This window comes from Odocoileus virginianus, chromosome X (genome assembly GCF_023699985.2).
Source record: "Odocoileus virginianus isolate 20LAN1187 ecotype Illinois chromosome X, Ovbor_1.2, whole genome shotgun sequence".
In the NCBI taxonomy this organism is placed as follows: Eukaryota; Metazoa; Chordata; class Mammalia; order Artiodactyla; family Cervidae; genus Odocoileus; species Odocoileus virginianus.
In genome coordinates this window covers 47855198-47866225 of record NC_069708.1, presented here as the reverse complement: position 1 = coordinate 47866225, position 11028 = coordinate 47855198, and the positions used below count along the sequence as shown (strand labels likewise).

The following is an 11028-nucleotide window of genomic DNA, read 5'->3' as shown; positions in this document are numbered from 1 at the left end:
CATTTTTAAAGGAACACTATCACCAGTATTCAACTGGTATTTTAAGTTTCATTAAGATTTACATAACCTATTACATATTGGGAAATACATTCTTTCTTTCCAAGCAGAGCAAGGACCTAAATCCTTCTCTTTGTGGTTGGAAAAAAAGAACTGTCTTGCTTTAATATTCAATTCATTGAACCCTTTCCTTCCCATAGCACTGATGGGGAAACATGGCATCTCTTCAAGGAAATCTCTAGATTGGATAGCATAGGAACTGTAGCAAATAAAATAACTACAACTTCTTTGTCCTTATTTCCTATGCCATTTCACATTTTTTTAGTCTCTCTCTTTTTTGTTTTTTTGCCAGTTTGTTTATGTTTCACTGACTCTGTGATGCTCAGGCCTTGACCACGAACTTCAGCAGTGGTACAACTGTTTCTTCCGCTACTATTTCTTGTTCTTCAACTTCTCCTCATGCTTGCTGAACTTGCAGCATGTGCTTTCTTGGGCTGCAGATCCAGAGGCTTGTACTTCTTGCCCTTGCAGAATTTCCTGAGGTTCTCTTTTTGAGTCTGATTAACAACAGTGAGAACTCGGGCAATGAATTTACAAACAGCTAGGATCTTGGAGAGCTTGGATGCCACACTACTTGTCACTTTGGTGATGCCTAGCTTGGACAGTGCTAACTTCAGGTCACCCAGTTGTTTCAGCAGCTCCATCTTGCCAGGAAGATCTCAAACCTTAAACTTGGCCATCGCTGCACAAGCTACTGCCACTGCCTACTCTGAAGGATTTTTTTTCATTTCTTATTTGCACTGTCCTCTGTCACAAGTGGGCTTCCCAGGTGGCGCTAGTGGTAAAGAACCCACTTGCCAATTCAGGAGACATAAGAGATGCAGGTTCTATCCCTGGGTTGGGAAGATTCCCCTGGAGAAGGGCATGGCAATCCACTCCAGTCTTCTTGCCTGGAGAATCCAATGGACAGAGGAGCCTGGCGGGCTACAGTCCATGGGGGTCACAAAGAGTCGGACACAACCGAAGCAACTTAGCTTGCATGTACTGTCATATGTACATCCACACACACCACCACAACCACCACATGCAACATTTCTGCAGGTCAAAATGCCCTTCATCTCTCAGAGCCTACCTTCTTTCTATGTAGTGTTCAAGATGGGTTTGTATATTTATTTATTTGGTTGGAGAGAGGGTGGTAAAACTGATGAACTGAAGAAAGTGACAATGTCAACTGAATGTGGAACTTTGTTCCTTGGAAGAAAAGCTATGACAAACCTAGACAGCATATTAAAAAGCAGAGACATCACTTTGCCAACAAGGGTCCATCTAGTCAAAGCTATAGTTTTTCCAGTAGTCATGTATGGATGTGAGAGCTGGATCATAAAGAAGCCTGAACACTGAAGAATTGATGCTTTCGAACTGTGGTGTTGGTGAAGACTCTTGAGAGCCCTTGAGCTGCAAAGAGATCAAACCAGTCAATCCTAAAGGAAATCAATCCTGAATATTCATTGGAAGGACTGATGCTGAAGCTGAAGCTCCAATACTTTGGTCACCTGATGCAAAGAGCCGACTCATTGGAAACGATCCTGATGCTGGGAAAGATTGAAGGCAGGAGGAGAAGGGAATGACAGAGGATGAGATGGTTGGATGGCATCACCAACTCAATGGACATGGGTTTGAGCAAGCTTTGGGATATGGTGAAGGACAGGGAAGCCTGGAGTGCTGCAGTCCATGGGGGTCACAAAGAGTCAGACACGACTGAGCAACTAAACAGGCAAAAATAAAACTGAAAAAAGCTGCTACCTCTAAAAGTTAGAGAAAAGATCAATTCAGACATTGAAGATGTTAGCAGCAATACACTGTGAACACAGATGGTCTTGAAAGGCTTTTGCTACAAAGAGGGTTAATTGTCCAAAGGTAATGTCTGTCCATCAAGCCAATTTAAGGCCAAAGAATGCATCTGGGCATGGAGTTTTCTTTCATCAATAACTATGTCGATAAAACAGCAAATGGAACACACACACACACAAAAATCGAGCCCATCCATATCATTAGGGCAGCAAGACAAGTAACCCAGAGCATTGAAGGGTCTGGGTGTTGAACTAGTTGCCCTTATTATTGAAAAAAATGTTAAAGTATAAAAGCAAATCCAACAAGGACATTGGGAACAGTGCAAATAACAAAATTCTCTTCCTGAAAAGGAAGAAAACATCTGGAAATTCTGTTAAACTTTCATCACCACACCCTACCATGTGACATTGTTACACTGTTCTTTTAAAGAGTTAGCCCATTGTTTTATGAGACAATGTGTATTAATAGCATAAGGGCAAAGAGTGTGAGCCCTAGAGTTAAACTAAATACCGTTCAATACTTATTAGCCACATAGTCTTGGTCAGGTTACTTTTTTCTTTCTAAGCCTCAGTATCCTCATTTTGGCAGCAGAAGTCCAGGTTTTACAGTCAAATTGCTTGGCTTCCAATCCTCTGCTCTACCACTAACTGGCACGTAACCTTAAGCAAATTGCGTAACTTCTCTGTGACTCAGTTTCCCTTTCAATATAATGTTATTGTTGTTCAGTCACTAAGTCATGTCTGACTCTTTGAGACCTCATGGACCGCAGCAGGCCAGGCTCCTCTTGGAGTTTTGCTCAAATGCGTATCCATTGAGTCATGATGCTATCTAACCATTTTCATCCTCTATGGCCCCCATGTCCTTTTGCCTTCAGTTTTTTCCAACATCAGAGTCTTTTCCAATGAGTCAGCTCTTCACATCAGGTGGCCAAAGTACTGGATTATCAGTCCTTCCAATGAATATTCAGGGTTGATTTCCTTTAGGATTGATTGGTTTGATCTCTTTGCAGTCTGAGGGATTCTCAAGAGTCTTCTCCAATGCCACAGTTTGAAAGCATCAGTTCCTCAGTGCTCAGCCTTCTTTATGGTCCAGCTCTCATATCCATACATGACTACTGAAAAAAACATAGCTGTGACTATATGGACCTTTGCTTATCAATTCAGTTCCGTTGCTCAGTTGTATCCAACTCTTTGCGACCCCATGGACTGCAGCACACCAGGCCTCCATGTCCATCACCAGCTCCCAGAGTTTACCCAAACTTATGTCAACTGAGTCAGTGATGTTATCTAATCATCTCATCCTCTGTTGTCCCCTTCTCCCACCTTCATTCTTTCCCAGCATCAGGATCTTTTCCAGTGAGTCAGCTTTTTGCATCAGGTGGCCAAAGTATTGGAGTTTCAGCTTCACCATCAGTCCTTCCAATGAACACTCAGGACTGATCTCCTTTAGGATGGACTGGTTGAATCTCCTTGCAGTCCAAGGGACTCTCAAGAATCTTATACATCACAGCACATCACATCACATCACATCACAGCTTATACATCACAGCAAAGTGATGTCTCTGCTTGTTAAAATGCTGTCTAGGTTTGTCAGGGCTTTCCTTCCAAGGGGCAAGTGTCTTTTAATTTCCTGACTGCTGTCACCATCTGCAGTGATTTTGGAGCTCAAGAAAGGAAAATCTGTCACTGCTTCCACTTTTCCCCCTTCTATTTGCCATGAAGTGATGGGACTGGATGTCACGATCTTAGTTTTTTGAATGTTGAGTTATGGGCCCCATTTATTTTCAGGACTTCACAGGAGCTTTGTGAAAATTATACACATAACAGAACACACATAAAGCACCTCGTAAGAGTTCCATTGATATAAGTCATTATAGTACCTACCTCAGAAGCTTATATTAATAGTAAGGATGAAATGAGACAACGAATGAAAAGCTTTTAAACTCTGTATAGCCAGTGTTCAATAAATGCTAGGTTTTGCTCTGTGCTTTCCTTTTCACTTCCCAACTGCCTTTAAAGCTTCTAGAGGATGAGTCTTAATTCTTTTTTCTTTGTACTATAATATCTAGTACTCTGTTATATGCAAACAAAAGTAACTCAATTATAGCCAAAGGAAAGAATAAAGGAACAAAAGTAGAAACTCAAATATCAGAACCATGGACTCACAGGCCTTGAGAAGGTTGGGTTTATTAAAAAGTGATGGTGTAGGTCAAACGGCATGTCTGATTTTTGGCAAATTATAAATATTAACCAGAGATAACAATTTGGCATTTGATTTCTTACTTGTGTCAAGAAGAAAATATATTTTTCCCTTTACCCTTCCAGGTTCTTGGCTGACACCCCTTGTAATAAAAGACAGATTAACAGGAGAAAACAATTTTAATTACATACATACCAAGCATAATAGTAACAAAGCCCCACAAAGATATGAGACTCAAAAGGCAGCCAGAAAATAGAGGCTTATAAGATCCCCTAGAGAAGGAAATGGCAACCCATTCCAGTATTCTTGCCTGGGAAATCCAATAGACAGAGGAGCCTGACCGGCTACAGTCAATGTGGTCGCAAAAGAGTTAGACTCAACTCAGCAACTAAACAACAACATACCACCCTGAGGCAAAGAATGCAGTAGGGGTGTGGGACGTTAAAGTAGGGTAAAGTAAGTTGTGGGACAATGAGAGCAGTAAATAAAGTTGCTCTGCCAGTCAGATAAATTTTTCAGATGAAAAAATGACCTGACAATAGCTTTCTCCGTGCTACCAGCCCCTTTTCTAATGTAAGTTTCATTTATAAATGTAGATTTCTTTTAAGGGAAACTTCTACTCTATTTTCAAACTTCTCCTATGTTTGCAGTTTTTCAAGATAATTCTTATGCCAAAGAGGAATATTTTGGGGTGGAATTTCTTTTGAAAATAGTGATGACTATAATAGATGATTCAGCAAAAAAAAAAGAAAAGAAAAGAAAAAGAAAGGACCCAATTAATGGTGTTACATAGACATGGGTTAGGAGGTAGTTCTCACATTTGAGACTTCTGTGAATCACTTTTACAAAATTTTCATTATATCAGTATACCACCAAAAAAACTCCTTCACAATTTGTGTTTTATACACATATCACCTTTACTATTATTTTCTTAATAGTTTTTTTTTTCTTTAAACTAACTTAAACTGTGTTGAAAACAGGACAACAAGCCCAAAATGGAGTCACTTATGCCAAGCCCCATGTCACCAAGACTTAATTACAGTTTTGGCCTCTCCCAGAAACGGAATCAAGAACCAGTCAATCAGGCATCAGTTGCTTAGCACTAATGAGGTCATCTGCCTGATAGACACCTGCTGTCTCCTAAAGTGAAATGACCTTGCCATAATCCACTTTTTGCCCAATTAACTTTCTTATTCCCACTCCCTTCTACCTATATATATTATTTTTTTCAATTGTACAGCTCCTCAGAGCTCCTTTCTATCTGCTAGAAGGGATGCTGTTCAATTCAGGAAATATTGAATAAAACCAATAAGGTCTTTAAAAGTTTTGCAATTGAACTTTGATTTTGTTAGGTAGTTAGAATAGGGAAAAGGAGTCCAGAATGGCAGTGGCTAAAAGACAAGGAAGGGAAAATCCCAAAAAAATAGAACAAAGGAAGGTCCGAAGACCAGAGTGAGGACCACAGGTAAAACAAACAGCACTCCTGGCGAGCCCAATTTACATAGGGCAGCCCCAGGGGGGAGGAGAGAAAACAAAAAAAGGAGCCAAAATTGGGCTGGGGGCCTCTCTTCTCTTCGCGTCTTTTGGGTTGGCATTCCCTCACACCTCAAGGATATATTTTCTTTTACTTTCTAAATAAAACTGAGATGTAACACAGAGCTGTAACTCTGGTCTGTCCGAGGGCTGTCCGTCGTTTCAAATTTTTGTTGCAATGAGACAGAACCAAGGAAATTGCAAACTCCCCCAACATCTGTGGTGCCATTTCTTGGATTTAACCTGGTTGAAACAACCTTGGCTTGCCCCCCACAAGGACGAGGCCAAGCACAGCAGGAGCCCAACTTGGCAAAAGCTCCCATGGTGAAAGCCAAACGTGAAGAAAACCGAGTGCAGGGTAAGTGACAAGAAGCCCAGTGTGCTGGAAACTGAGACAGCAAAAAACAAACTCAGCAGAAAGCTCACGTGGCTCAGCCTCAGATTCCAGAAAAACTCTGGTTAAGGTAGGAGGTCCTCGCTCCTATGGCTGGAAGGACATATGCCTAACAAAACCTTTATTTCTTTACAATCTTGTTTCTTGCTTCCTCAAACCCCCCACGAACAGGAGAGAAGCAGCGGGTGCAACTGAGGAACTCTGGCAAGGGCTACTCCTCAGTGTGTCCCAAAGGCTCCACTATCTTCTTGGCCCCAGTAGCTGTTACACAAGCACATGGGGGTTCTTCTGTCCTTAATCTTCATGTGCCAAGGATCAGGCCAATGAAAACTGTGAGCACAGGACAGGTATTTAGCAGATTTTCTGGCAGGTTATGAAGGGGATACGTTGGCACGTTTTTCCCACTGCTTTTGCCTCCTGTCCTTCAGCTCCTCTCTCCCAGGACTTAAGCCCGGCCAAAACCCAAGATACCTGGCTTCAGGACCTAATGAAGCTCAGGCTCTGATGTCCCATTGCAAAAATTCAGTGAGAGTCACAGTGATAGGTAAGAGGTGGATTTGTTCAGATTCAGAGAGAAGCACACTTCACAGGATGTGGGCCATCACAGAGGAGAGTGCAGGGGCCGTGGAATGTGGTGTGGTTAGTTTTTTCAAGCTAGGTGAATTCATATGCAAATGAGTAGGAGGATCATCCCAACCATTGGGGAACCACCCACTCCTCCGTCTTTTGACAGTGACTTGGAACTGTCCTGCCACCTCTGGGTGTGTCATTAAGCTTGCAGATTGGGGATCAAGGTTTAGTTGAATTTGACTTGTCATTTTGGACCCATTTGATTTTAATCGGTTTATGTTATGCCCTTGGTCTATGTCATTTTTTCAAAAGTTGTGCCCTGCTCCCTTCCCTCCTGTTTCATGCTCTTTTCCAGAGGCCCATGTGGGCCCACAATGTTGCCTCTACAGTCTTCTGGAGGGACAACCAGAAAATAGCTGGTCCTTAGGAGTGAAATACTGTATAATATCCAATCCCTCTAGATATTCAGGCCTTCATCTTCCATGTTTCCTACAACATGTGCAACAACAGCATCTCTCAGTGAACCCACTAGGGCAGGTGACAGGCACACAATGCCTGCTAGAAGTCCATCTGTTGGTGGCATCCCTTCAAGGGCAATTGGGCTTCCAGGGATAATGTTTGCCACTTTGGGAGTTAGCCCTGCAGGCTGTTTGGGCCCAAACCCTTACCACCCTTCTCCTAAAGTTACAAACATACCCCTGGATCAAATCTCCACTCCACTTTTATGGAACATCTGGTCTGTTGCCTCTTATCAATTTGTTTCTAAGCCAATTACTAACTCCTACAACCAGGACTCTGCCCCCTTATAGGTGACACTGCTCAATCCAATCTATTATTAAAATACTCTTAATGCCCCTAACAGGACCAGATAACTCACTCCTTTGTCATTACTTCTGTTATTACCTGAAGTGGGTCTATGACAATGAAATGTTTACCATTGGAGACACCCTAACCTGCTCTTATGGAGGGCTAGGGGAGGAAATGAGTGACTTACATTCCCTTAGAACAGTAAGAGGGTAAGGCTTATGGCTGCTTCACCAGGTTCCCAGTCACAGGGCACAGGCTTGGATTGCTTTACATCATGGTATCTATTCCCATCTGTGGTGAACAAACTGGCAATGAGTTAAAATTACAACCTCTTAATCCTACCCAGCACTGGTCACACTGGAGACCTTGGGGATGCCCAACTCCAGTCCAGGGGTCCCAGGAGGTCCACCTGCCTCGACCTGCCTAGGAATCTGGTCCTCAAAAGGTTGTCATGCCTTAACCTGTTCAGGGATCCCCCAGTCAAGGGGTCCCAGGAGATTGACATGCCTTGATCTGTCCAGGGACCTGATTCTCAGGAGACCGACAAGCCTCGACTTGACTGAGGATTCTATCTCCAGGAGGCTGTCACGCCTCAGCTTGCCTGGGGATCTGCACTCTGAGCCAGGGATGCCTGGCTCTCAGGTTGCAACAGTACGGGGTAGGATAAGCTTCAAAAAGACTCTCCCCTAAGGAAGTCCACCCATGGAAATTGAAGGAGGCCTATTATTTTTTCTTTTTTTCTTTTCCTCCCTGTCATTACTGTCTTTTAGATGGGAAATAACCTATCCACTTCCCAACAGACGCCCTTGAGATGCATCCTTGATAAGTGGAAGCTGTTTAATCCTCTAACTCTAAGGAGAAGTTGCTTAAAATTCTTTTGTGCCACTGCATGGACACGTTATCCTCTGGGGGACAAGGAACATTGGCCTGAGGATGGGAGCTTAAATTACAATACCATCCTGCAGGTAGACTTATTCTGCAAAAGACAAGGGAAGTGAACAGAGATCCCATGTACAAACTTTCTTCCGACTAAGAGATATGAAAGAACTCTCTCTTAAGTATGGGATTGTTGGACGCCCTAAAAGTGAGCCTACTAGGCAAATGGTGTTAGGCACAGGCAACCAAGAGAAGGAAGCCCCTTGTGAAGGCTCACTCCCATGGCTCCCGATTTGCCTGGTGCTCCTTCCTTGTATCCAAATGCCCCCCCATATCCAGGAGCACCCCCTCCACAAAAGCCAACTCAAGTATGTCCTTTAGTCAAAACTGGAGGAGAATTCAGACCAACCCAAGTCCATAAGCCCTTCTCCCTCTTAGAGCTAAGACGGCTCAAACAAGACCTGGGAAGCTATACAGATGACCCAGGCAAATATATAGATACAGTCCAACACATTACCTTGGTCTTTGACTTGATGTAGAAGGCCATCATGATCATATTTAATCAAACTTATCTGACCCTGAGCATGCTAGGGTCTTAAAGGAAGCCTGAAGGTATGCTATGGGGCTTTACATGTCAAGCAATAAATACCCAGTAGGGGAAACTGTAGTCCCCTCCTCAGATCCTAATTGGAATTATAATGACCCTGAGCACATCTGGGAAAGGGATCATTTTCTGATCTGTGTGAAGGCAGGACTAAAAGCAGCCCAGCAAAAAGTAATCAGCTATGCCGGGGTCTCAGCAATAACTCAGGAGCCCAATGAGAACCCCATTGCCTTTCTGGAAAGGCTAAAAGAGGCCCTCCAAAAGTTTACCAATCTGGACTTAGACTTTTATGAAAGGCAGGTGATATTAAAGGAGAAATTCCTGTCCCAATGTGCATCAGACATCAGGATAAAGTTACAACACCTACAGCAGCAAGACCCTGTTGCCTCTTTAGATGAGATGGTCCAGACAGCCACCAATACATTTTATAACAGAGAACAGGAGAGGGAGGCCAAGGCCCAGGAAAGGGAGAAAAGGAAATAGACGAGACATGCCCAGATGCTGGCCGCCCTCCAGGGAAGCCCTATGGTAAAACCCGAGTCCTTGAAGGACAAGGCACAAGGCAAATACCTAATCTGTAGACAGGCAGGGCATTGGGCCAAAGAGTGTCCTAACCATGACTAGTCACCTAAAATGGCTGGCTACAAATGCCATCAATTGAGACATTGGGTGGCAGTCTGCCCTCAGGACCCAAGAGCCTCAAGGTCAAGCACCAAGCCTTGCCTCACGATGGTTCAACAGGACTGAAGTGGCCCACTCCAGCCAGCCCACCTGTCACAGATAACCATCATGGGGCTGGAGCCAAGAGTGCAACTGGATGTGGCAAGTATGTTCAAGAATTTCTTGGCTGACACAAGGGGCTACCTGCTCTGTCCTGACCTCCTACTCTGGAGCCTTCTCCTTCCAAACCTGTACCATTTTGGGTGCTACAGGGAAAACAATTACTAAAAGATTCAGCTGAGCACTTATTTGTTGCTGGGATGGACAAATATTTTCCCACCAGTTTCTGGTGGTCCCTGAGTGTCCTACTCCCTTATTGGGAAGAGATATACTCACTAAACTGGGGACCACCCTTGTGATGGGAAGCTTTTCAGTCCCCTAGAGCCCTACAGCTTCTGGTTACTGCTGAAGAACCCATTACACCTTCTCCAATAGAGAGGGACCAAACACTATGGTAGGACAAAATTAACCCCCAGGTGAGGGGGTTAATTAACCAGGGGACTCCTGGATGAGCACACCAAGCTGAACTGGTCATCATTGTCCTCCGAGATCCCACTTGGTTTCCTAACTGGAAAAAATATCCCCTCAGAAGAGAAACTCAGGAAGAAGGACTACAGCCTCTAATAAATAAATTCCTTGCCTGTGGGCTATTGGTCCCCACCAATTCTCCATGTACAACCCCGATCCTCCCTGTAAAGAAAAAGGACAGAACCTGGCAAATGGTTCAAGATCTCCAGATCATAAATGAAGCTGTAGTCCCCCTCCATCCTACAGTACCCTATCCCTATGTAATCTTGGGAGAAATCCCACACAGTGCAAAGTGGTTTAGTCTTGAATCTCAAAGATGCATCCTTTTGCATACCACTGGCTAAAGAACCCCAATATCTTTTTGCCTTCAAGTGGGAGGCTCCAGGAGAAAAACACCAACGGATGACTTGGACAGTATTACCTCAGGGGTTCAGAGATAACCCCCACCTGTTTGGGCAGGCTCTTAGCTGAGATCTCCTAGATCCAGACCTGGGACCTAATGGGAAAATATTACAATACATAGATGACCTACTAATCTGCTCTCCAGATGAGAAAAATGCCCAACGACATGCAATTCAGGTTCTAAACTTTTTGGCAGAGAGGGGATATAAAGTCTCCCGTGCCAAGGCACAGCTGGTCGAGACAAAGGTCACTTAGCTGGAAGTTCAGATTACACATGGATCCAGGAGGCTGTCCTCTGATCAGGTACAAGGAATCCTCCAGTTGCCTTCCCCCACGACTCAAAAACAATTGCAAGCTTTCCTGGGACTAACTGGGTATTGTAGAAACTGGATACCCAACTATGGTCTAATTGCCCAGGCCTTATATGAAAGCTTGAAGTGATGGGATGATTCAATTCCACTGATGTGGGGAACTCCTCAAAAGAAGGCAGAGGCTACACTAAAAACAAGCCTTAACTCAAGCACCCGCCTTGAGGTTGCCAGACCCA

General features: G+C 43.8%; 1 pseudogene; it reads right to left on the bottom strand.

Annotated features, from left to right (window-relative positions):
• Positions 1–379: 379 nt before the first annotated feature.
• LOC110129374 (large ribosomal subunit protein uL29 pseudogene) lies at positions 380–737 on the bottom strand (annotated as a pseudogene).
• Between the last annotated feature and the right edge of the window lie 10291 nt (positions 738–11028).